The sequence below is a fragment of the Saccopteryx bilineata genome, chromosome 5, assembly GCF_036850765.1.
Source record: "Saccopteryx bilineata isolate mSacBil1 chromosome 5, mSacBil1_pri_phased_curated, whole genome shotgun sequence".
In the NCBI taxonomy this organism is placed as follows: Eukaryota; Metazoa; Chordata; class Mammalia; order Chiroptera; family Emballonuridae; genus Saccopteryx; species Saccopteryx bilineata.
The window spans coordinates 80,766,504-80,790,869 of NC_089494.1; the positions used below are offsets into that span (position 1 = coordinate 80,766,504).

The following is a 24,366-nucleotide window of genomic DNA, read 5'->3' on the forward strand; positions in this document are numbered from 1 at the left end:
CCTCCTCTCCTTCCTCTCTGTCTCTCTCCTCCCCTCCTGCAGCCGAGGCTCCATTGGAGCAAAGATGGCCCAGGCGCTGGGGATGGCTCCTTTGCCTCTTCCCCAGGCACTAGAGTGGCTCTGGTCATGACAGAGCGATGCCCTGAATGGGCAGAACGTCGCTCCCTGGTGGGCATGCCGGGTGGATCCTGGTCGGGCGCATGCGGGAGTCTGTCTGACTGCCTCCCCGTTTCCAGCTTCGGAAGGGTACAAAAAAAAAAAAGCTTTGGTATATATATATATATACTATGGAATACTACTCAGCCATAAGAAATGATGACATCGGATCTTTTACAACAACATGGGTGGACCTTGATAACATTATACTGAGCGAAATAAGTAAATTAGAAAAAACTAAGAACTATTTAATTCCATACATAGGTGGGACATAAAAATGAGACTCAGAGACATGGACAACAGTGTTGGGGTTACAGGGTGGGGGGGAGGAGAGGGAGGGGGTTGGGGGAGGGGAACAAAGAAAACCAGTGAGAAGGTGATGGAAGACAATTTTATCAATGTCACTGTTAGATTCAAGGAGTACTGACATGCTGGGGCTGCCAAGAGTGTACAAGGTCCCTGTGATGCTGAGAACAAAGAGTTCAGCAACATCCTGCATTGAGTCAGAGACCCTTATCAGAAGTTTATGTTTGAAATTCTCCACTGAGCAATACCCCCCCCTGTAACTGCTCACAACCTCCCTAGCCAATAGCTAACAGCCACATCAGCTTCTGTATGATGCTTGCTCACCCTAGATAGCCACCCTATAAAAAGGAGCCATTTTAGAAGCTCGTGGCTGCAGTGCTCCAGTCTCTTCGGAGGCGTGGGTTGCCTGCAGTCCCTGCGCAGGTTTGGGGGGCTGCAGTGCTCCAGTCTCTTCGGAGACGTGGGTTGCCTGCAGTCCCTGCACAGGTTTGGGGGGCTGCAGTGCTCCAGTCCCTTCAGAGGCGTGGGTTGCCTGCAGTCCCTGCGCAGGTTTGGGGGGCTGCAGTGTTCCCCTGTGTAGGTTACCTGCAGTCCCTGCACAGGTTTGGGGGGCTGCAGTGCTCCCTTGCATGGGTTGCCTGCAGTCCCTGTGCAGGTCTGCAATAAAACTTATAAAATTCACTTTGTGTCTGCTGTGGCCTATCTCCCCGGGATGTAACAGATGGAGGCCCCAGCGAGATTAGCCATGTAAGACCTCTCCTCATGGAGTGGGCTGCAGCAGACGTTGGTAGCTGGCCAGCCTCCAGAAGTTGCTGTTTGGAAACTGAATTTGGCTGATTCGAAACATTTGGAGTCTTGAGACTGTTTGGTAAGGAAGCTTCCTCTTTGAATATTTGGAAACAGAGCTCTGGTTAGAAAAGGGTGTAGTGGAGCAGGCGGGACACCACCTGATTTCTCCCCACCTGGTCAGTCGGGGAATGCAGGACGCTGCCTTCTCCCTTTGGTTTTGGTTTAGAAGTTTTGTTTGTTTTGTGTGCATATTTGGTTTGTTTGTCTGCTCCTAGAATGGCCAACTTAAGAGCAGACTGGCCAAACCAAGGATTGCTAGACCCATAGAAAACATAGAGAGTCTAGCGTACTATCACCAGCACCCACCTGCAGGCAGGTGGCACAGTCAGTATGCAGCCCAGTATAGCAGCAGAGGTAGAGAAAGAAAAGGCAGCCAGGCTGCAGCTGGCTGCAGGAGAAGTGGCAGGCTCCCCTCACAGTTTCAGGCACTTGCCCCTCCCCCTTGGGCACCGGCTCAAGGGCTGAGCCACTGCTTGGTCAGGCAAAAGATAACAGTGCAGTAAGCTAGAGGTTATCATCACCTTGCTACAGCCCCCTGCCCTCCTCTGCTTTGGCTCCAGGGAATCCCCACCTCCTATCTGGAGCTAGACCTGAGGAGAAAATTTAGGGAATACGGCCCCTTCTAAACCCACTGCTTTAGCCATAATAGAATTGTATAGTCTGTCAAGTACAAAGACTTCCTTTTTGTACCAAGGATCTGTTGTTGTATTCCCAATTTTGCTCTCTTAGTCAAGCCCCTCAGTGAGATCTTCTGAGCATGGCTTTTAAGGTCTATAATAACCAAGGAAATAACAGAAAAGGCAAATAAGGCCCAAAAGAAGTCAGGAAATACCAACTTTTGGCTCCAGCGCCCTAAGGGGCTTGCTTCATAGCATGTCATCAAGGCCCTGCTCCAGAGTGGAAAGAAAGGTCATTGAACTGAAGCCTGCCAGGCTTCCCGGCCCCATCAAGGGACACGTCTGTGCTGTGGAAAGAGGGACATGAGAAGGTAAGCTGCCCCCTTGCTCCATGGAGGGAGGGTTCAGTCTCTTCTAGCCCTGCTCCAGCTACCTGTGACCTGACCTTGCCCAGCGTGCTGGGAATTGCCACTGAAGGCCTAAGGACATCGTTCAGGAGCCTAAGGTATTTCTTCCAAGTAGCAGATAAGCTAATCTCATTTCTTGTAAACACAAGGGCCATCTACTTACTATGCCTTGCTTGAATATTTAAGTTTTATTTATCCCTCAAAGATCTCTACTGTGGGTATTGACAGTCTGGTTTTATTGCTTTATGTTTAGTATCTCCTTTATTTCTCTTATCTCAATGCCCCATGCCTATTATAGGCTGGGACCTGCTGCTAACTCCAGCTAGAAGCAGTAGTCACTAGGACTTAAACTCTAACTGCAAAGTGTAGAAATGTAATACCCTTTCCCTAAGTACTTGCAGGTTTTATAGGTTACTCAGCAAACTGTTCAAAGACTGTCCAAGAGGCACTTCTAGCAGTACATCACCCAAGGACTGACTCCCACGTAGACGGGTCCAGACACCATGATCCTGACCACTCCCACTACTGCCAAGGTAGAAGGCATACCCACCTGGGTCTACCGCAGCCGGCTGAAGCTTGCAGTCCCAGCAGAAACACCTTTGTGGACAGCGAAGACTGACCTCGCCAACCCTTGTAAGCTGACCCTGAGAAGGACCACATGCCCTGCTTCAGCCACAAACCAGAAGTTAACTGGTCCACGCATGGCTAATGCCTAGAGGAACTCACTAAGGACCTCCTTTTAATTAGACTTTGGGGAGGCAGGGAAACTAAGGTAAAGGAAAGCCAAGTAAGTCATCTTAAGGTTTGATGCATGCACTGCTATGAGTCATACAGAAAGGGGGTGTAAGTCCCTTGGCTGAGAGAGAAGCTATAAGGTAAATGAAAATTATATATGTGCTCATAGCTACCACTATAGAATAACCTATGAATATTGGTCATGTGTCCAATAGGCTACTTATGAAAAGAACACCTCCAAAAAGCAATCTTCAAAAGAGAATTACTTAGTACTAACTTAGTCTTTGCTGAAGGTTAAGGTTTTTAGGAATTAAGAATTCTGATAAATTAGAAAGGAATTGTATGGTTTTGATAATAGAAGGTATAAGGTATAGAGGTACTTTTGAAAAGAAAAGGAAAAGCAAGTTGTTATGAAGGCCAGTTATTCCTGGATAAGAAAGTGCATAAAAGTTGAAAGTTTGTGTAAGTTGCAGAAGGTTTGTGTAAGTTGCAGAAGGTTTGTGTAAGTTGCAGAAGGTTTGTGCAAGTTGTAAGAAGTTAGTACAGAGAAGAAAAATGCAAGGCAGAAAGAAATTAGTCCGTAAAGCTTGTAGTACTAAGGGCACACTATCAGTGTGCCAACACATACTAGGGAGGACCCCTGACCTAATTAGCTTATAGCTACAGCTAAAGTAGAAAATTCTCATAAGCCCCAGCCTTATACAATTCTCCCCACTAATGAAGAATCAAGGGTTGGATTATGCCCAAAAGAGATGGGGGAATGTTAGATTCAGGGAGTACTGACATGCTGGGGCTGCCAAGAGTATACAAGGTCCCTGTGATACTGAGAACAAAGAGTTCAGCAACATCCTGCATTGAGTCAGAGACCCTTATCAGAAGATTATGTTTGAAATTCTCCACTGAGCAATACCCGCCCCTGTAACTGCGCACAACCTCCCTAGCCAATAGCTAACAGCCACATCAGCTTCTATATGATGCTTGCTCACCCTAGATAGCCACCCTATAAAAAGGAGCCATTTTAGAAGCTCGTGGCTGCAGTGCTCCAGTCTCTTCGGAGGCGTGGGTTGCCTGCAGTCCCTGCGCAGGTTTGGGGGGCTGCAGTGCTCCAGTCTCTTTGGAGGCGTGGGTTGCCTGCAGTCCCTGCGCAGGTTTGAGGGGCTGCAGTGTTCCCCTGTGTGGGTTACCTGCAGTCCCTGCACAGGTTTGGGGGGCTGCAGTGCTCCCTTGCATGGGTTGCCTGCAGTCCCTGTGCAGGTCTGCAATAAAACTTATAAAATTCACTTTGTGTCTGCTGTGGCCTATCTCCCCGGTATGTAACAGTCACCCCATCAAAATTAATCAACAACAACAAAAAAAGAATGTGTCTCATGGCTAATTCAGGCAGTTAGAAGAATAGTATAAGGATGCTAATTCTGCTTCTCAGGCCACATCCTGCAAAAGGGGCCCCAAGCAAATTGGTGATTTGGCTCCTCTGATTTTGCCAATTGGATTAAAAAAAAAATAGGTCAGGAATGCCCTGAAATGGAACTAACAATACATGAGCATAAATTTAAAGGACTCTTAGATACTGGAGCTGATGTATGTGTTATTGCTAAGCTACATTGGCCTTCTTCCTGGTCCACTCATCAGCAGCCACAGAATTACAAGTTATAGAGCAGAGTAAATCCCCTCAACAAAGTTCTAGTTTTCTATATTGGTAAGATTAAGAAGGTCATTCTGGATTTTTTAAGCCTTATGTGCTCCCTGGATGGACAGTTAATTTGTGGAGTGGAGATGTTTTGAAAAATATGGGAGCATTGCTTGTCAGTCCTAATAGTTTAGTCAGTACTCAGATGCTTGATCGGTGATTTTTGCCCACCAAGGGACTAAGGTTAGAACAGCAAGGAATTCTCACCCCCATAGAAATGGCACCCAATACCAGAAGGTGTGGATTAGGATATCAAAATTTAGCATAGGGGCCTTGGTAGCTCCTGCTACCTCAATAATGCATTGTGCAGACCCAATTACTTGGAAATCAGATAATCCTGTATGGGTAGACCAATGGCCCCTTTTCTCAGGAGAAACTTAGGGCAGCTGCTCAATTGGTACAAGAGCAGCTACAGCTTGGGCACATTGAATCATCTAATAGCCCATGGAATACACTTCCATATTTTGATCTTGTTGCCTCCTGGATTATCAAGGGGCATAGGCGACCCTTACAGTTTATAGGCTTTAAACCTCAAAATTATTGTTGCTCCTTTTTTCAAAAAATCAACAACAATGGCTCTGGGAAACTTCCACTAAATGGCAAATTGCTCTTGCAAATCAATGGACAACTTTATACTGAAACTGTCAACTTAAAATCAGCTCAAAGTCTAGAATTATATGCCATTATCATGGCTTTTCAGCATTTGCCATATTCCCCTTTAAATCTATATACAGACAGCAAATATTGACTTACGGTGTTTCCACTATAAAGACTGCTGTCTTAGGGACAAATGCTGATGAACTATTTCAGCAGTTCCTCCTTCCTCGAAGACTTGTATGTCAACATAGAGCTCCATGTTTTATAGGACATACTCAAGCTCACTCCACGCTCCCTGGAGCTTTAGCACAAGGTAATGCCCTTTTTTTTTTTTTTTTTTTTTTTTTTTTTTTTTTTTTTTTTTTTTTTTTTTTTGTATTTTTCTAAAGCTGGAAACGGGGAGGCAGTCAGACAGACCCCCCACATGCGCCCGACCGGGATCCACCCAGCATGCCTCCCAGGGGGATGCTCTGCCCATCTGGGGTGTTGCTCTGTTGCAACCAGAGCCATTCTAGCACCTGAGGCAGAGGCCGCAGAGCCATCCTCAGTGCCCGGGGCCAACTTTGCTCCAATGGAGACTTGGCTGCAGGAGGGGAGGAGAGAGACAGAGGGGAAGGAGATGGGGAGGGGTGGAGAAGCAGATGGGTGCTTCTCCTTTGTACCTTGGCCGGGAATCAAACCCGGGACTCCTACACGCCAGGCCAATGCTCTACCACTGAGCCAACCGGCCAGGGCCTAGGAATGCCCTTGTTGATCCAGCTAACCAAAAGAAAATTATTTGGAGCAACCATGACAGATCGAGCACTTCAGTCTCATACTATTCACCACCAATATGCTGCAGCCCTGTGTAAACAGTTTCAACTTTCTCAGGAAGCAGCACAGCAGATTGGGAAATCCTGTACAAGTGGTCCTATACTACAATCTGTCCCTTCATTTGGAGTTAACCCTCAAAGACCCCTACCAGGACAACTTTGGCAAATGGATGCTACTCATATACCTTCATTTGGCAAACAGTCCTATGTCCACGTTATAGTGGATATGTATTCTGGATTTATAGTAACCTCTGTCAGAACAGGAGAGGCTGCTAAGCATGTTATAGCTCATTGTCTGTATGCACTCTTATATTATTGGATTTCCTAAACTGGTTAAACTGACAGTGCTCCTGCATATGGAGCAAAAGCATTTACTGTATTTTATCATTCTTACAATCTTTAAAGTCAAGGTATTATTAAAGTGTACCCAGCAAATATTTTAAGGTCAATTTAAAAATATTTAAAAGGGGGGAGTCATATCCTGGAACTCCTACGGGTCTACCATATCATGCTTCTTACTTAAAAAAAATTTTAATTTCTTTTGAATGCTGATGAACAGGAGATGCCAAATCATTTTCTCCTGCAAACTACTACCTTCTTTATTTGATCCAGCTAATAACACTGTTTTGTCTTTTTCCAAATAGCTCCAGATATATGGAAAAGATTTATGTAGGCTAATGGGTATCCTCAAACCCCTCAGCGAGATATTCTGAACATGGCCTTTAAGATATCAAGAGGCAGAAAAAGCCCAAGAGAGATCAGGGGAACCACCAGCTTTTAGGACACACCCTTAAAGGCTCCAATGTCCCAAAGGGGTCTCATTTATGCCATCTGGGTCCTGCTTCAATAGTGAAAAGGAAGGTCATTGAGCTAAAGCCTGCCAGACTTACATGCCTTGCTGTGAGGAAAAAGGGACACTGGAAGGTAGGCTTCCCCCTCGCTCCTCTAAGGGAGGGTTCAGTCTCTTCCAGCCCTGCTCCAGCCACCTATGACCTAACCTTGCCCAGAATGCAGGGGTTTGCCGTCGGCCCCATCTACAACACTGTGGACGAGCCTAGGATATTTCTTCCAAGAAGCAGGTAAACTGATCTCATTTGCACAAGGGCTACTTAACTATGTCTTGCCTGAATAGTCAGGTATTTTATTCTTCCCTTGAAGATCTCTGTTGTGGGCGTTGATAGTCTTATTTTCTGCTGCTTTGTTTAATATATAGTGTTTCCTTTATTCCTCCTACCTCAATGCCCCACTCATATTTCAGGCTGGGACCTACTCCTAATTTAGAGCTCTGTTTTCCCCTTTTGCCAACTTCTATTATGAATCCACCTTTGCCACCCAGCTTAGTGTATCCCAAGGTTCTCTTTACCAAGCCACAGTCGCAGAGCTCCAGGGAAAAGCAACCTGGTCTCATCTCTCCAGGCAGAGGAGAACAGAAGTTCCTTCTCCACAGATGCTGCTGATGGCTTTTCCAGTCTACCTGAATCATTACCAGCTAGAAGCAGCAGTCATTGGGACTTGGACATGAGCTACAAAGTATAGAATTGTGAAAACAATTCCAGTGCCATGCGGACTTTTCCTGGATGTGGACTTTTCCTGGACTCCTGCTCCTTGTGACAGCTCATAACAGACTGAACTGGGGTTGGGTTGCATTTTTTCAGGGATTTGGCATGGTGTTGGTGCCAACTTGGACTTGGTGAACATGTTAAGGACACTACTTTTTTATGGATTCTTGCTATATTGGCCAAGAGTTTGATTAAAGGCTTTAATCACTGCAAAAAAATAAATAAATAAATAAAGAAGACTGAATAAAAAAGATGTGTCAGATATACACCATGGTATACTATCCAGCCATAAGAAATGATGACATCGGATCACTTACAACAAAATGGTGGGATCTTGATAACATTATATGGAGTGAAATAAGTAAATCAGAAAAAAACAAGAATTGGAGGATTCCATACATAGGTAGGACATAAAAACAAGACTAAGAGACATGGACAAGAGAGCGGTGGTTATGGGGGGCAGGAGGAGGGAAAGAGGGAGAGAGGGAGGGGGAAGGGGAGGGGCACAAAGAAAACTAGATAGAGGGTGATGGAGGACAATCTGACTTTGGGTGATGGATATGCAACAGAATTGAATGACAAGATAACCTGGACATATTTTCTTTGAATATATGTACCCTGATTTGTTGATGTCACCCTATTAAAATTAATAAAAATTTATTTATAAAAAAATTTTCTAAGAAATATGTTATAATAATTAAGTGAAATATTAAAGAAAAATATATAAAGTCAAAAAAATGTCTTTGAAACAAATGAAAATGAGCATACAACTCAAAATTTATGGGACATAGCAAAAGGAGTCCTGAGAAGTAAGTTCATAGCATTACAGGCATACCTTAATAAGCAAAAAAACAAACAAACAAAAAAAAACTCAAATAAACAACATAACCCTGCAACTAAAATACCTAGAAGAAGGACAGAAAATAAAGCTCAGAGGAGGTAGAAGGAAGGAAATAATAAAGATGAGAGTGAAAATAAATGACATGGAAGCTAAAAAAAATACAGGAAATCAATGAAACCAAGAGATGATTCTTTGAAGAGGTAAATAAGATTGACGATCTTTAACCAGACTCATCAAGAAATAGAGAGGACTCGAATAAAATAAGAAATGAAAGTGAAGAAGTAACAACTGACACCACAGAGATACAAAGGATTGTAAGAAAATACTATGAAGATGTATAATCCAAAAAATTTGACTACCTAGGTGAAATGCATAAATTCATAGAAACATACAATCTTCCAAAACTTAATCTGGAAGAATAAGAAAACCTAAATGAACTGAAATAAACCCACGCCTTTATGGTCAATTGATATTTGACAGAAGAGGTAAGAGCATTCAATGAAATAAAGACAGTCTCTTTAATAAATGGTGTTGGGAAAATTAGACAGCTACCTGCAAAAAAAAAAAAAAAAAAAAACTAGACCACCAACTTACACCATTCACAAAAATAAACTGCAAATGGATAAAAGACTTAAATGTAAGTTACAAAACCATAAACATCTTGGAAGAAAACATAGGCAGTAAACTCTTCGATATCTCTCGTAGCAATATTTTTGCTGATGTATCTCCAAGGGCAAGTGAAATAAAGGATAGGATGAACAAATGGGACTATATCAAACTAGAAAGATTTTGTACAGCAAAAGACACCATTAACAAAATAAAAAGACAACCCACACAACGGGAGAACTTATTTGCCAATACATCTGATAAGGGGTTAATAACCAAAATTTATAAAGAACTTCTAAAACTCAACACCAGGAAGGTAAACAATACAATTAAAGATGGGCAAAAGAACTGAAGAGACACTTCTCTAAAGAGGACATACAGATGGCCTATGGGCATATGAAAAAAATGTTCAACATCACTAATCATCAGAGAAATGCAAATTAAAGCCACAATGAGATATTACCTCACACCAGTCAGAATGATACACATTAACAAAACAACACACAATAACTGCTGGCAAGGATGTGGAGAAAGGGGAACCCTCCTGCACTGCTGGTTGGAATGTAGACTTCTGCAGCCACTGTGGAAAACAGTATGGCATTTCCTCAAGAAATTAAAAATAAAACTGCCTTTTGACCCAGCTATCCCACTATTAGGAATATATCCTAAGAATACCAAATCACTGATTCAAAAGAAAAAATGCACCTCCATATTTATTGCAGCATTGTTTACAATAGCCAAGATCTGGAAACAGCCCAAGTGTCCATCAGTGGATGAGTGGATTAAAAAGCAGTGATATACACAATGGAACACTACATGGCTATGAAAAAGAAAGAAATCTTACCTTTTGTGACAGCATCTATGGACCTGAAGACTATTATGATAAGTGAAATAAGCCAGGCAGAGAAAGACAAATATCATATGATCTCACTTATATGGGAAATCTAAGGAACAAAGTGAACTGAGGAATAGAATAGAGGCATTGGCAGGGTCACAGGGAGCAGAGGGAAGATGAATGAGGTGATGGGATCAGAGAAGGAGAAAGGATTAAATTATATATACATAACAATAAATACAGATAACAGGACAGCAAATCCCAGAGGGAAGGGGAGCAGGGCAAAAGGGGTGTAAATAGGGACATGGGGGTGGGAAGTCAGGGTATTATATTTAGTAGGACATTTGAATCCATGTTAATACAATAAATTAAAATTAATTAAAAAACAGAGAAGTTTAAGGATCGCAGTCAAATTTAAGTCTTCTTACCTACTATGGTACATGTTGTAATACAAATAACATTGGCTTTAAATTTGTATAAATCTGCATTTAATCCTAGCTTCCTATTAAATCCATGACCTAGAGCAGTGTTTTTCAACTGCTGGTACATTGAGAGGTCTGCAAGAAATTTCTGTAAAAGAGTTAACCATGCTGATGTTATATGACAATTGTAGACCCAGTGACCTTAGTTAAATTTGCTTATATTCAGGGTGATTTCTGCCTTAGCAGTGTCCAAAATAATCCTATTTTCACTAGTCTCCAAGTGTAAAGCCAATATACACGGCCACTATCACAGCAGCCAATCCTCTACTATGCACATCAAAGGTGGCAGCTCCATACTGATCTCTGAATCCTGCCAACTATGCCAAATGTAAAGCCAATAGGCAGGGCTACCACTATCAAAGCAGCCTGGCTCATGCAGGTTTGCATTACATTCGGACAGTCGGTAAAGAAACAACGGAGCCAAAAACTGATGGGCTGTCATCTTTAATTCTAGCTTGCACCCGGCGGGCAAGTAAAACACACACTGGGCTCCAAAACCCACTCACATTCAGTGTTCACAAAGCTACTGACTTATCCGAGTTTCCTAGAATCAAAGGTTTCTAGCTCACCAGACTTATTCACCTCTGTTCCCCATCTCCTTGCACAAACTCTACACTAACTGGCCTCTCACTCAACACTCCACCATCTTGGCTGCTTCTTCTGGCCTACTCCACGTGGCCTTCTGCTCTCTGCTCTGCTCTCTCCTCTAATGATAATCTCAGGAACCAAGAGCAAGCTCCTGTTCTGCCCCTATTTTATAGTGTAGATTCAAAACCTTTAATCCAATATACAAAATAGGGAAGTCTCTAATACAAAGTCACTTCTCTGAGGCATGATTGGATTGTACCATCCCACATCAAAATGGGTGGGAAAGGCTTAATCCCAAAACTAAGCCCTAGGCTACAAGGATTCTGCCTGCCCACAGTCCGCCCCCAACACACATTAATATCACCTGGGCGACAGCTTCCATGTGGGCAGCACCATCTTTAACAAAGTGAACATAATATATTTTATCTGCCCAACACCAAGTATAGAAAAGTTGAAAACCATTAGCTAGAGTACATTAAATATTCTCTCTAAAAATGTTTACTATATTTAAAGTGGGGAAAAAAATAGTACTAAACATTTTGGATTGTGGTGATAATTAGCAATAACTAAAATAAGTGTGTTGGGCACAAAGTAGGCATTTTAAATGGTAACTATTCTTAGAGAAGAATGCTTAAAATACTATTGTTAACCTATAGATGATTGGTTAATTAATTAGTGCCAAGTGCTTTAAAAATAATACCCTTCTTCGTGCTGAATCATAAACTTCTGACTGAAACTCTGTAGCAATAACTGAGGTGTAAACTAACAGATAGGAAAGATATATCAATAAGTTTTTCTCTATATAACCAAACTTGTCAGCTTTCTGGTCTTTTACCTTTTGAGGTGATGTCATTCTGTAGAAATGCAAGTGCCTAAAACTTTATTTTCCTTCATTTCCCATTACCAGTTTTTCTTAATCTCATGTTAACTCACATTAAATACTCTAAAACAGAGAACTTTATCAAAAAGAGAAGACATCTGTTTCTCTAGACCAGGGGTCCCCAAACTACGGCCGTGGGCCACATGCGGCCCCCTGAGGCCATTTATCCGGTCCTCGCAGCACTTCCAGAAGGGGCACCTCTTTCATTGGTGGTCAGTGAGAGGAGCATAGTTCCCATTGAAATACTGGTCAGTTTGTTGATTTAAATTTACTTGTTCTTTATTTTAAATATTGTATTTGTTCCCGTTTTTTTTTTTTTTTTTTTTTTTTTTTTACTTTAAAATAAGATATGTGCAGTGTGCATAGGGATTTGTTCATAGTTTTTTTTTTATTGTCCGGCCCTCCAACGGTCTGAGGGACAGTGAACTGGCCCCCTGTGTAAAAAGTTTGGGGACCCCTGCTCTAGACCCATGCATTACACACTGCTATACTTTGTACTGTTTGGGATGTGTATGTGCTTTAATATTGTTTAAACATTTAAGTATGTGCCATACACATAGTTATAGCACACCTATTTTATATGTATTAATATCTTTAATCCTTATAATTGTTATAAAATATGTAATCCGCGGGTTACATAGAGACACCAAGGCAGGTTACAGAAGAAATTTGAGGAGTTTATTAATTAGCCGGGTTAGCTAGCTACATGGGTCACAATCCCAAATCATGTAGGCTTTCATACAGTTCTGAGCCTTCTTTTATACAAAATCAAGTACTGGTTGGGATGGGTAAGGAGGGGGAGCATGGTGCAATAGTCGATCACTAACAAGCTTCCAACATTTATCTATAGGATCTATTAAAAGGAAAAAGCAATCCTACATATCAAGACCACAAGATAACACAGTCGTGATAAATACCTGGCAAAGACATTCCCAAACCTTCTAGGGTCTACCACCCATCCCTGTCACCACAATGAAATGTTTAGCCTAGGATAAAGAGAGAAGCTAAATGAAATTACCTTAGCTCAAAGTGTTGGGGCTAGCTTATTAAGAAACCTAAAAAGCTAGTCTCCACTTGCTCAGTTTACAAATTTTATACATATAAAGAATTTCAAAAGGGATGATTATTAGAAAGTATATAAAATGTTACAGAATGTAGGTTTTTCAAGCAAGGGGAATAGGCTCTTGATCCCTTTGTCTAGAGGTATAGCCACTCTCAGAACCCCAAGAAGGAAGGAAGAGTTAGAATCAGTGTAGGAATTTTTAATTAAGATATGTAAATTTAGCTTCTAAAGGCTCTTAAGGAGGGAATAGGAAGTTTTCAGATGAGTTTTACCTTCTTTGCTGTCTAGCAAGTGGCCTCAGTCCTTCCAAAGAACTATGGTTAAATTATGATTCGTTACTAACTTTTGCTCCTTTAATTTCTTTCTCTAGGGTTTCTTTTTTTCTATTCAGGTAAGGGAGCCTAATTTTTTTTTTAATACTAATGTTAACAATTTTTGCAATTCCTTGGCACCTTATCACATAATAATGCTGTGAGGTGGATGTTACTGCTATCCTTATTTTGTAAATGAGAAACTTCAGGTTGATATTTTAAATAATTTTCTAATATTTCACATCTGTGAAGTGATAGAGACTGAATAACAACCCTGGTGTTCTAGTTCTTAATTGCTAGGTAATAATGTCTCTCACAATTACTACCATTTTCATTATGAACATTACCTTACAGTTTGGAATTCTGGCTAGTTAAAATCATTATTCCTTAAGGTCAGGAAAAGGAATGTGTGTAAGTTTTGTTATCTAAGCTTGGGAAATTCATTGTCTTGCTATGCATGCTGAATTTAATTAAAATTCTTTAGGGAAACTCATGCTATTCTTTAAAACTATATTGCCACTAATCTCAATATCTGATAAGTATATCTACCCTCAAATGTACATATCCACTGAAGATTTTTCAACATAATCTAAAATTTTTAAATTCTCATAGAATATCAGCTCTTCATTTCAGTTTTTTATTTCTAATATAAAACATTTGCCTGGATCTATTCCTTCAATAGTAAACAAAGAAAATGGGTTATTATTATAAGACAGTAGGTCCTTAAAGTTATGCAATTCTAAGTCATTTATTCACACTGGATCATAATTTTGGTAGAGAATTTTCTCACAGTTCTGTTATTTCCATCATTTATTTAATTAAAAATTTTACAGACATATATGTCAAAAAGGTTTAATGATTATTTATATTTTTTAAAATATAGCAAAATTAAAAAACTGTGAAATAAGACATTAGCCATATAAAATAGCAAACCTGACATTATCAGCCAGTGTTCTGAATGTGTGAATAAGATAGTCTATTTATTCATTATGCATTTCTAACCCCATGATTTTTCACATTAACCTTCGATAGAATAGTCATCAGATCATAGGTAAAGCCAACCTGACATCAAGAATAGCTTACAGGCCAGGCTGCATAGCTTAGTTGTGTAGAGCACTGTCCGGAAGCACAGAGGTTGCCAGTTCCATCTCAGGTTGCTGTTCCAATCTGTCTCTCCCTCTTTCCCTTCTTCTTCTCTCTCTCTCTAAAATTAACACAATAAACTTTTTTTTAAAGAATAACTGACGGTTTTAAGATTTCCTAAATATAAAGATTCAGTATATAAATGTCAATTATTTTATGATTTTTCCCAAACTCTAGCTATTAGATTTGTTATCTATGAACCAGTAGATCTATTAAGAAAGGTGGAAATGAAATCCATGGCCCAATCTCCATAGTTCTGTATTATATTTGTAGCATTCTATGTTAAGTAACCGTGTTCTTTTTGACAAACTCTCTCTTCTGTTACTTGCACATTTGGGCAGCAGCCATTCTCATAAACTGGCTTTAGAAAACTCAGATATGTGAAACGTAAAGAATAAAAAAACTGGCCACTTTTTCCAGGCTCAGGTTGTAAGTGTATGAACTTAATCCTGGTGTTCTCTGGGTTCTCCTTCTGCCAGTCACAATTTCTAATTAGCTTCTCCAATGGAGGAAGAAGATGAATTATATTTTAATATCTAGGGACTAAAATTAGTTGATATTTTAGCAAGTTAGCACTTCTTAGCAGTTGATTTACTCTTGAAGCTGCAAAATCTGTGAGCTTGCAATTAATCATACATTGGTCATTTTCTTTCAAAAATGTTCAGTTTCGCTGTCTGTATCATAATAGGGGAAAACATGTAATTTATGCAGTTTAGAAATTATAGCTCTGTGTTTAACTGTGTCATAATATATTTTCTCACCCGTTCATTGTTCTTAACACTATAAAAGAATGTCATTTCACTGGAATTTATTTAAGCAAAACCTTTATTGTGAGATCCTTAGCAAAACAGTAACCTCTTAGAGTTGTGCTTTATTTTTCTTTAAATGGGTGCTTTTAGGATTTGTTGTGATCACTCTTGGTTTTCTAGCAACTTTTAAAAATACATTTTTAAACAGAGAGATACGTTCTTGCCTTTCTTCTTACAACAAGAATGCTTTATCTTCTTAAAATTGTCTTTAATATTCTCATGTGCATAACACATGTAAAAGTATTCTGTTAATATGCACAGAATACATAAAACTACTCCCCGGTGGCAATGTGATAATTTAAAGACAGTATAAATTCAAAGCAATAGATATCTTTTAATTCACTGAATTAAAACAATACAGGCACTTATTTAAAAATTAAAAACAGTACATGTTTTAAGCAGTTTAACCAAATAACCTCTGCCAGAAAATTAACCCAAAAACTGTATGACATCCTTGAATAGTATATCACAATGCTGCTAGCATACTGATCACTCACCATGCTCTGAAACAAATCAATTAGCCTGCCAATTGTGTTCATCAGAATTCATTCATATCTCTATAAAAAGTTAATTAAAAGTAAGAGTGAGGAGGAAATCATGTCTAATATTCTTATTAAGCCCAAATTAGCAAAGTAATTTCAAATCTAAATCAACAATAATTATGAAAACTCTCCCTCCAAAAGGTATAGTATAGCTAAGATCAGATAAAGCAGATGTGAACTTACAACTCTTTGATAAAGATTTCTGAAAAACTATTATTATTATTATTATGTTTTCTTGTGGATTTCCCTTGCCTCTGATAAAGGTGTTTCTTTTTGGTTCAACCTCTGAATTTTATTAGCATAGGTGAATTCTGAAACTAGCATTGTACTTCCTTTTTCAAGACTCTCAGTTTAATATAGCATTTGAAAATGAATGACAGCACAGAATAACCAGTGGTACATGACATTCTGAACCAAATAAAATTATCTTGATATAAGGACCACAGTGTGTAAAAACCAGCTGCCAAACCACTAACAAGTCGACAAGCCGTAGCTTTCTGACTCTTAAAAGAGACGCTATTCCTAACATAATATCTAAATGCCTCTGGTAGAGCTGTTAAAAGCAAAATGTGTTTGAATGTGAAATGTTCTGATTATAACATGAAGCTCTCTCCTGGCCTCTTTATTTCTTCCATATTGGGTTAGGTATCAGATCCTATTGTTTCCAGAGGTTTAAAAATGAGAGCCCTTGTGAGGGTGGAAGAGTCTTCCTGACAAGCCACAGAAAGCTTTAGACTAATTTCATATTCAGTTTTTGGCACTGAGGTCTGGGTGGAGGTGGGCAGGTCCACCCTGCCTTTCAGTCTCATTAATCATTTGGCTTTCCCTGGCTGCTCGCAGCATCTTCTGGAGGAACCCTTCTCTTTATTCATTCAGACAACCCTTCGGATTAAACAGAGCCAGCTAAATGTCAAAGCAAATCTGAGTCTTGATGCAGATAATCATTTCAATAATATTTCTCCATTTGTGCCCAAACACCAGGGGAATAAAGCTTTTCTGCTGTCAGGTACTGTAAGACTGCAGTTGGTGTAAATGCTTGACACTGAGCCAGATGGCTTAGCCGTGCCTCAAACATATGTTCAACAAGCAGGCTTGCACACATTGGAATTTTATTATTTTGAACTGGTGAAGCTTGCATATTTATTTACTTGACCCCCTTTGGTGTCACTTTGGTATTAAAACAATCAGTTATAAAGCTTCTCCAAGCAATAGGGTAGGGCTAGTTTATAAACTACTTGTCAGTTTCATATCACCACCTGCAGTGAAGTATTTTTTTGTCTCATGGCTTCCTCTTGATAATTTAAAGGGAAAAGGCGGCAAGGTGCATATGGCAGAGAGAGGAAGAAAATGGGAATTGAAGGAGAGAATGCTTGCCTACCCCGAAGATAAAGATGAATGTGCCCTTTCTAACCAACTCTTTATATGACCTAGGGACAAGTACTTTTCTCATGTATTACCATGTATATTTTACTTTGGAAATCATCTCTGGGGTTTAAGGAAGTCAGCCGTTAAAATACACTGCTACACATGCCCTTTAAAATATCACACGTAAGTCTATTTATGTGTATATTTTATACCTTTGCATCCACTATTATATATGTGTATGTAACAATATGTTTATATATGTAGTAAAAATAAAAATCCATGTTATTGGTTTTTCCAAAAAAGTTTGCAATAATTACAAATTTTATAATTCTGTTAATATACTCTTCAAAATAAAATTTAAATGATTTTCTATTTAGTAGAATATATATATAACATTTAATTTCATATTATGTAATATGTTCAAATTTAGCATTAACTGAACTCTTCTCCTTCCATTAGACCATTTGTCATAATTCTGGTCATTCTAGCTTTTGTCTCAGTAATAATAAGATTTATAACACAGTTTGTCTCCACCGGGCTATAAGCCCTACTTATACCCAGGGAATACTACTCCTAGAGAGGAGGCACAACCTCCCTCTGTGCTCAGGCCTCATTGTCCCTCTGGCAGAGAGCAAGGATCTCTTGGCTCTTAAAGAAAACATTACCCCTCTTCAGCAGAAAATAGCTATAGAAGAAACCTTGTACCCCTTTTCCCTGAAAGAATTCAGAGCTAGGATTCTTGAGGGGAACTGTGGTAGACAGTTAGACAGACGTGAGCAGAGCAAGGGTAATGGGCCAGATACAGAAGGTCACCAAAGCGAAGACAGTAGGCCAAGTCTCAGTTGCGTTTCACCTACAGGCTCAGAAAAGCAACACTGGTGCCCATCTATCAGTGGAGACCATCACTCTGAAAAGATACACTTGGAACACTGAGAAATATTCTACTGAGATTTTCCCCTGGGACCATCACTAAAATATCTACCCTTAAAAGCCGTCGTAGGGGACGGAGAACGCAGCACCCTCTTCCTGCTCAGGCCATGCCCGTGCTTTCCCCTTTCCCTCCTCTCCTCCCTGCCCCCAGACACGATACTTTCACTATTCTCTATCCTAAGCTCCAAGGGCTTTCTATTTCACATGTGTAACTTGTCTCCTAAAACCCACTTCTTTTACCTCTGTGACTTTCTAAGTAAACTATCTCTTACAAAAAAAAAAATTAAGGACAGATATAAAAAACTATAAGTACTGCACATAAAATGCATAGGTTTCTGTGTATAGAGTCTATACGTGGAAATAAATTTCTACTTATAATAACATGGTGTCTTAAGAATTTTTAGAGTTTATATATTCTAATACTTTAAATTTAATCAAAAGAAAATTTAGGCTCAGAGAAATTTACTAACTCACTGTAAATCATACAGCAAGTAAGTGCGCATCAGAACAACTCAAGGCACGTGTTTCACACTTGACCCTCCTGTTTTCTGTGTTATATGCATTTGCCGTTCTCCCAAAATAAACTTTTGCTAAAAATTTAGCTATGTAACAAGTGTCCTTTTGGAGACATAAATCTGCCTGAGATCAAATTCCTATAGGACAGTGATTCTCAACACTATCAGACCCAATATACCTCATTTTATAATAAATATATTATAGTTCCTCAATTTTTCTGAACTAAAATTCATAGGTAATAGAACTTACTACCTACACAGATAACTTTTAAACATCAAATTAATGTCTTAATTATAATAAAAAGAAAAAATGAAAGGAAAGTAGTAATTGATAAAATATGTAAGTATGTGTGTGCGATTTATATGTAAACACTTAGAGACAACTTCACTAGATAATATAGAGATGTAGTGAGATGTTTGCCCCCTTTCAAAATGGTCACAAACTCATAGCTACAAAGACAGGGTATTTAATCAATGATTCAACCTCTGTTGAAGGGTTGTTACTGATGACTCACAAGATTTTCCAAGATGGTGAGCTAAATCTTGGTAAAATTCCTAACCAGATTACAAGCACTGCAATTTTATTATTTTGGTTCTCTTGTATATGTTTTTGCATTCTTTGGAAATTTTGTACATATTAAAACTATGATGATGTACTTTGTTTTAATATGCAAATGGAAATAAGTTCTAGGCTCAGGATCATTACTAACAGGATTTTCAACTCCCTGAATGTCTATCTGGAAGTATATTTAAAGGTCACGCAGTATTCGGGACAGTTCTGCATTGTAGAGACTTCCTGTGAAGTACAAGATATTTAATATCCTACTTTCTGTCCAATAAGTGATGTTAGTTTTCCTCAACAATTTCAACAGCCAACAATGTCCCCACAGCTTTCAAAATACCCTAATATAGAATTATTATTATGGGATATTGTATGAGGGCTTTCTTCAGCATAGAAATCAAGGTACCCAATATCAAAGCCATGAAAAAGTGAGCCATTTATGAAAAAGATATTATTTTAAATCAATTCTTAATTTTAAATATTACACATGCTTGAGTTTACATTTTTCCTACATCTGCTGAAAGAAATTTCATTATTAAATGATAAGCTTTAGTATCTTTGCAAGCAGGTTACAGAACATAATTTTAAAATAAGAAACCTTAAACTAACATTAATATAAAATATAGTTTAATTTAAAACTTAGTTCATGTTAAATTTAATATTGGTTTAATAATACTGTATAATAACCCATAACCCAATGCTTAAAAACAACCTTAACTGTTTTTGCAATATGACACAATTTTCTTTTATAGATGTGGGTATTGTGTAAGTGCTATTTACTCACAATATAGAATTTACAAGAGATTTTTATGTCAGTATAGGAAAACAGTACAACTCATTTTGTAAATGAAAGATAAGACATCATCAAGAATAACTGTATTAGATATTCTACACATTTACATCTTTAGATTGGCTTATGATTCACTGTAATCAGGTTCAATAATTATGCATTTTCTGAATCCTTAATTGACCAAGCTGCTGAGAATTCTTCTTATACATGACCAGTTGCTATCAGAGGTTGTTGGGTTTTTTTTTTAAGGTGAGAGGAAGGGAGATAGTGAGGCAGATTCTTGCATGTGCCCTGAACAGGATCCACCTGGCAAACCTATCCGAAGCCAATGCTGGAGTACTGAGCTATTTTTGATGACTCAGGCTGATGCGCTTCAACAGAGGTATATCCTCAGTGCCCGGGGGCTGTGCTTGAAACAATTGAGCCACTGGCTGCAGGAGGAGAGGAGGGAGAGAAAGGGAGGTGGGGAAGACGCAGATAGTCACTTGCGTGCACTTACCAAGAATCAAACCTGGGACATCCATACACTGGGCTAGCCTTCTATCCACTGAGCCACCAGCCAAGGCCTGTTAGAGGCTTTTTAACTCTGTCAACTCACATGTATGTCAGTAACCTGTCACACAATTATTATGAGAATATCTCAAGATATATGTAGTTCTGACATATCATAAACTACAATATATATTATTTGTTCATTTTCTTTTCTAAATTGGTTAACATTCAGTTGCAGCATCTTTTCAGAGAAATAGGCATAACTGAAGGATAGCCCATTTTTATGTCACAATGATTATATACTGAAGTATATAGTATAATTTACTCTTTTGAACATCACTTTGTCACTTGACCAGTTCCAAGATTCTTAACAAAACAAATGGAAAACTGCAAAATACAAGAGCATTCTCAGTACTGCATTATGCTAAACTTTAGTGAGCCACTTTCTAACCATATTAACAATAAAATCACTGTGATTCGAACTAGTACAAGGTGGTAGAAACATCTTTCATTCCCTATAGTATCTAGCACAGAGAGAATACACCTTTCCTGAGGCTGTTCTGACAATAATATGTCCAGTCCTACAAATGAGACAATCTTCTCCTTCCCACACACAACCAAATTGGCAGAATGAACACCCAAGCCCAAAGAGCTGAGAGAAGAGATCAGAAAGCTCACTGCATCTGAGCATCCATGTGGACACAAACAGCTGTTAACCAGGTTGATGCAGTCCTGGCTCTGACGTTAGAGTAATCAGAGGGGATAATATTTCATGCAGCTAAACAGCTGGAGAGAACACAGAGATCAGACCTCCAAGGGTATGGATCTGGGGCAGATTCTTCAGAGCAGTGCTCTTATTTATTAATATGCTATTCATTCAGAGAGCTGATTAAAATACAGATTCTGGCTCAGCAAGTCTGCAGCACAGCTTAGAGTTTGCTTTTCTAACAAGCTCCCAGGTGATGCCAATGCTTCTGATCTGTGGACCACACTATGTGCAGCAACACTTCAGAGAGCCTTGGAAACAGGACCTTTCTTTAGAATTGAAAGGCTTTGAGGGAGATGCAATAGAGCAAAGTACATGCAAAGAGAAACTCAAGAAAGAAATGCTGACAAACACAAACAGAAACCTTATAAGGTTTCCATCATGCTTCAGGAACAAAGTGCAACAGGTAAAAGAAAAGTCATCCTGCTCCTGCCTAGACAGAAAAATACCAACCACCAGCAGTTTGATGCAGTGCATAAATGTGCAAACGCAGCCACCCAGCAAAATAAATTATGGAAGCAGCAGAAGAGCATTTAAGGCTGAGACTGCCTTCGTCTTGTGCTTTACTAACCTGACCTAAAAATATTTGGAGGAATATAGATAATACTGTTAGAAAAGAAAGTAAATAAGTTGTGGATAGAATGTGGGGGAAAAAAACCAAAAAAAATATATAAACAGAAAACTGTTTATACTGCAAGTCCTAATGGCTAAAAGTTACTTTCATAGTAACTAATTGGAGTTCCTGATGATATTACCAATGTTTACTAACGTTTAGCTTAACTTTATCCTATCTTGAATAAAGTGTAAATATAAAAATGCCAATTGTTTCCATCCCTACTACAAAGTGAAGATATAAGGAATTAAGTTTCTACTACAGTAGTCAAAGATGACACAAATGAAGAGGTGGCAATTGAGGTGGAACCGACCTCCTGGCTGGAGAGAAGGACCCAAGCTCAGAGCTTCCCTAATGTTCCAAGTGATCGTGGGCCACCTCAGAGACAGGGCTTTATGTCTAAGATTGCAGCTGAGGTGCCAGGATGCAGTAAGTATGAAATTCCAAAGGAAGGACTTGACCCTATTAAAAAACTTATCAAGAGCTACTTTTGGTCCTTTGAAATTCCTCACTCGCTCTAACAGTATGAAAGAGTTGAGAGTGGATTTCCAGATGGTATTTCTTTGGTGAGCATTACTGCCAGGCTGTGGGTCCAACCATGACTGTATTGCAGTTTTTGCCTCTCAGTTTTTATCTAGAATAAAAGGGCTTCGACAAGACGATTCAGCAGCATGCAACATGGTAGACAGGTGTCTGACTCCTCTTAAAGAATCTCAAGGCAAGCAAGCAGCTGTACTAAAGGCAGAGGTGGCAGGTACGAGAGAAAATGAAGGCTGTTTGGAGTAGAGGTATTCTCCTACCCATGAAAGGCACAGAATGTGTGAGTGTTTCTCATTCATTGGGCCAAAGAGGATTAAAAACTGACCTGAGCCACTTCAAATACTTCCCAGGAGTGCCACTTGGAATTCAGCGTAGAGAAGCTCATGGGAAGACCAGGTTCTAGAGAACCTGTTGTCACTACAAGGGGAAGGCCTAGAAAAGAGAGCCTCTAAAGAATCCACAGAAGTTCCTGGACAAGAAAGGTATCTTGAAATAGTACTGAGACTCAGAAAATGTTAAGCAATCTTGCCTAACACTGGTGTACTTTTTGTACGTTCTTTAATTTTCCCCGTCTCTGCACACTGTCTGGGGAAAAGCCAGAAACCACTTTGCAAGCTGAGGAAGGAGAAGCAGAAAATGATAGAAGATACTGACCGTACCCACTTATCTGGTGTCAATGGTCTATCTGAAATCATCCTGAACTGAGAGAATGGAAGATTTAATTATCAATAGAGTTTGGAACTAGGTGCCCTAATAGCAAATTGAGACTCTATGTGAGTGCGAGGGAATTTAGAACATATCATTACCTCAAAATGATGACAAACTCATGGGGTCCCCAAAATTTTCATCCAACAACAGAAGAAAAAAATTTGCCTATTGCACATGTTTTGAGTGAAGAGTGGGAAAGAAAAATAAATTGAATTTTTATTATACTCACTCCATTGTACCAGGTCAGCATACGAGGCCTGCTACGTAATTTGTTTCCTCATGTGAAAGAAAGGTGTGGAGAAGCTGTTTTCTGAATTAGTTATTTTTTATCATAGAAGTCTGTCTTTTCTGGGAGATAAAAAAGGAAGAAAAGATGTAAAATCATATTTTATGAAAATAGTTCAACCTTAATAGTAAAACCTGATCAAGATAGCTTGTGTGTACCCACAGATTCAATGAAACACTATTCATAAAGCTCTTTTAGTGACAGAGATAAATATCACAAATAAAATAATAAATTAAACTCAGAAGTGTATTGAAGAATAATAAGCTATGACAAAGTAAAATTTTATGCTATAAATGTAGAGAGAGATCAATAAAAATAGATCTGCTCATATAATTTCTCATGTTATCATTTTAGGGACAATAAAAAGCATTTTATTTAAGTCAATAAGGATGTCTGATTTTAAAACAAGAAAATATTCTGAAATCTAAGTGAAAGGATTTCTGTTTAAAATAATAATTGCTATTATTGTTTATTATTAAGACTCAAAGGACTATTATGTGTCAGGAAAAGATAAGATTTTCCACTATATACTCAATGTTCGACACTGCTCAGGAAGTTTTAAGTAATGCTATAAGAAAATAAATATAATTAGATATAATAAGCAGAAAAAGTATCAATTTCAGCAATTTTTTTCTTTAATATCACAATTTAAAAATGACCTTTTTATCCCTGAGTTAATAAAGTAGCCATTTACAGTATATGTTTCCTAATATGCTAATACATTTAAAAATTTAGCAGTAGGTAATGATCTAAATTTCATTCAATATACATATAATTAGAGCAAGAATCTTCTCTGAACAATCATTTCCCACCTCACTAACTCAAAACACCCCCTTATTGTGTACAAAATGTTGCTTACTTATTCTTGAATCAGTTTCTGTATTCTGTACTCTTCCAGATAATCTGCTTTTTCAGTCATTGTAGCTTTGTAATGTATTTTGAAATTTGATGAGAAAATCTGCCCACACTTGTGG

At 38.9% G+C, this 24,366-nt stretch overlaps 1 long non-coding RNA gene across 1 annotated transcript; it reads left to right on the plus strand.

The window, feature by feature from the left end:
• Positions 1-864: 864 nt before the first annotated feature.
• Positions 865-3,971, plus strand: LOC136338000 (uncharacterized). The gene is made up of 3 exons (XR_010731902.1): positions 865-2,299; positions 2,746-3,526; positions 3,567-3,971. It is a non-coding gene; the product is annotated as an uncharacterized lncRNA (long non-coding RNA).
• The last annotated feature ends 20,395 nt before the right edge of the window (positions 3,972-24,366 follow it).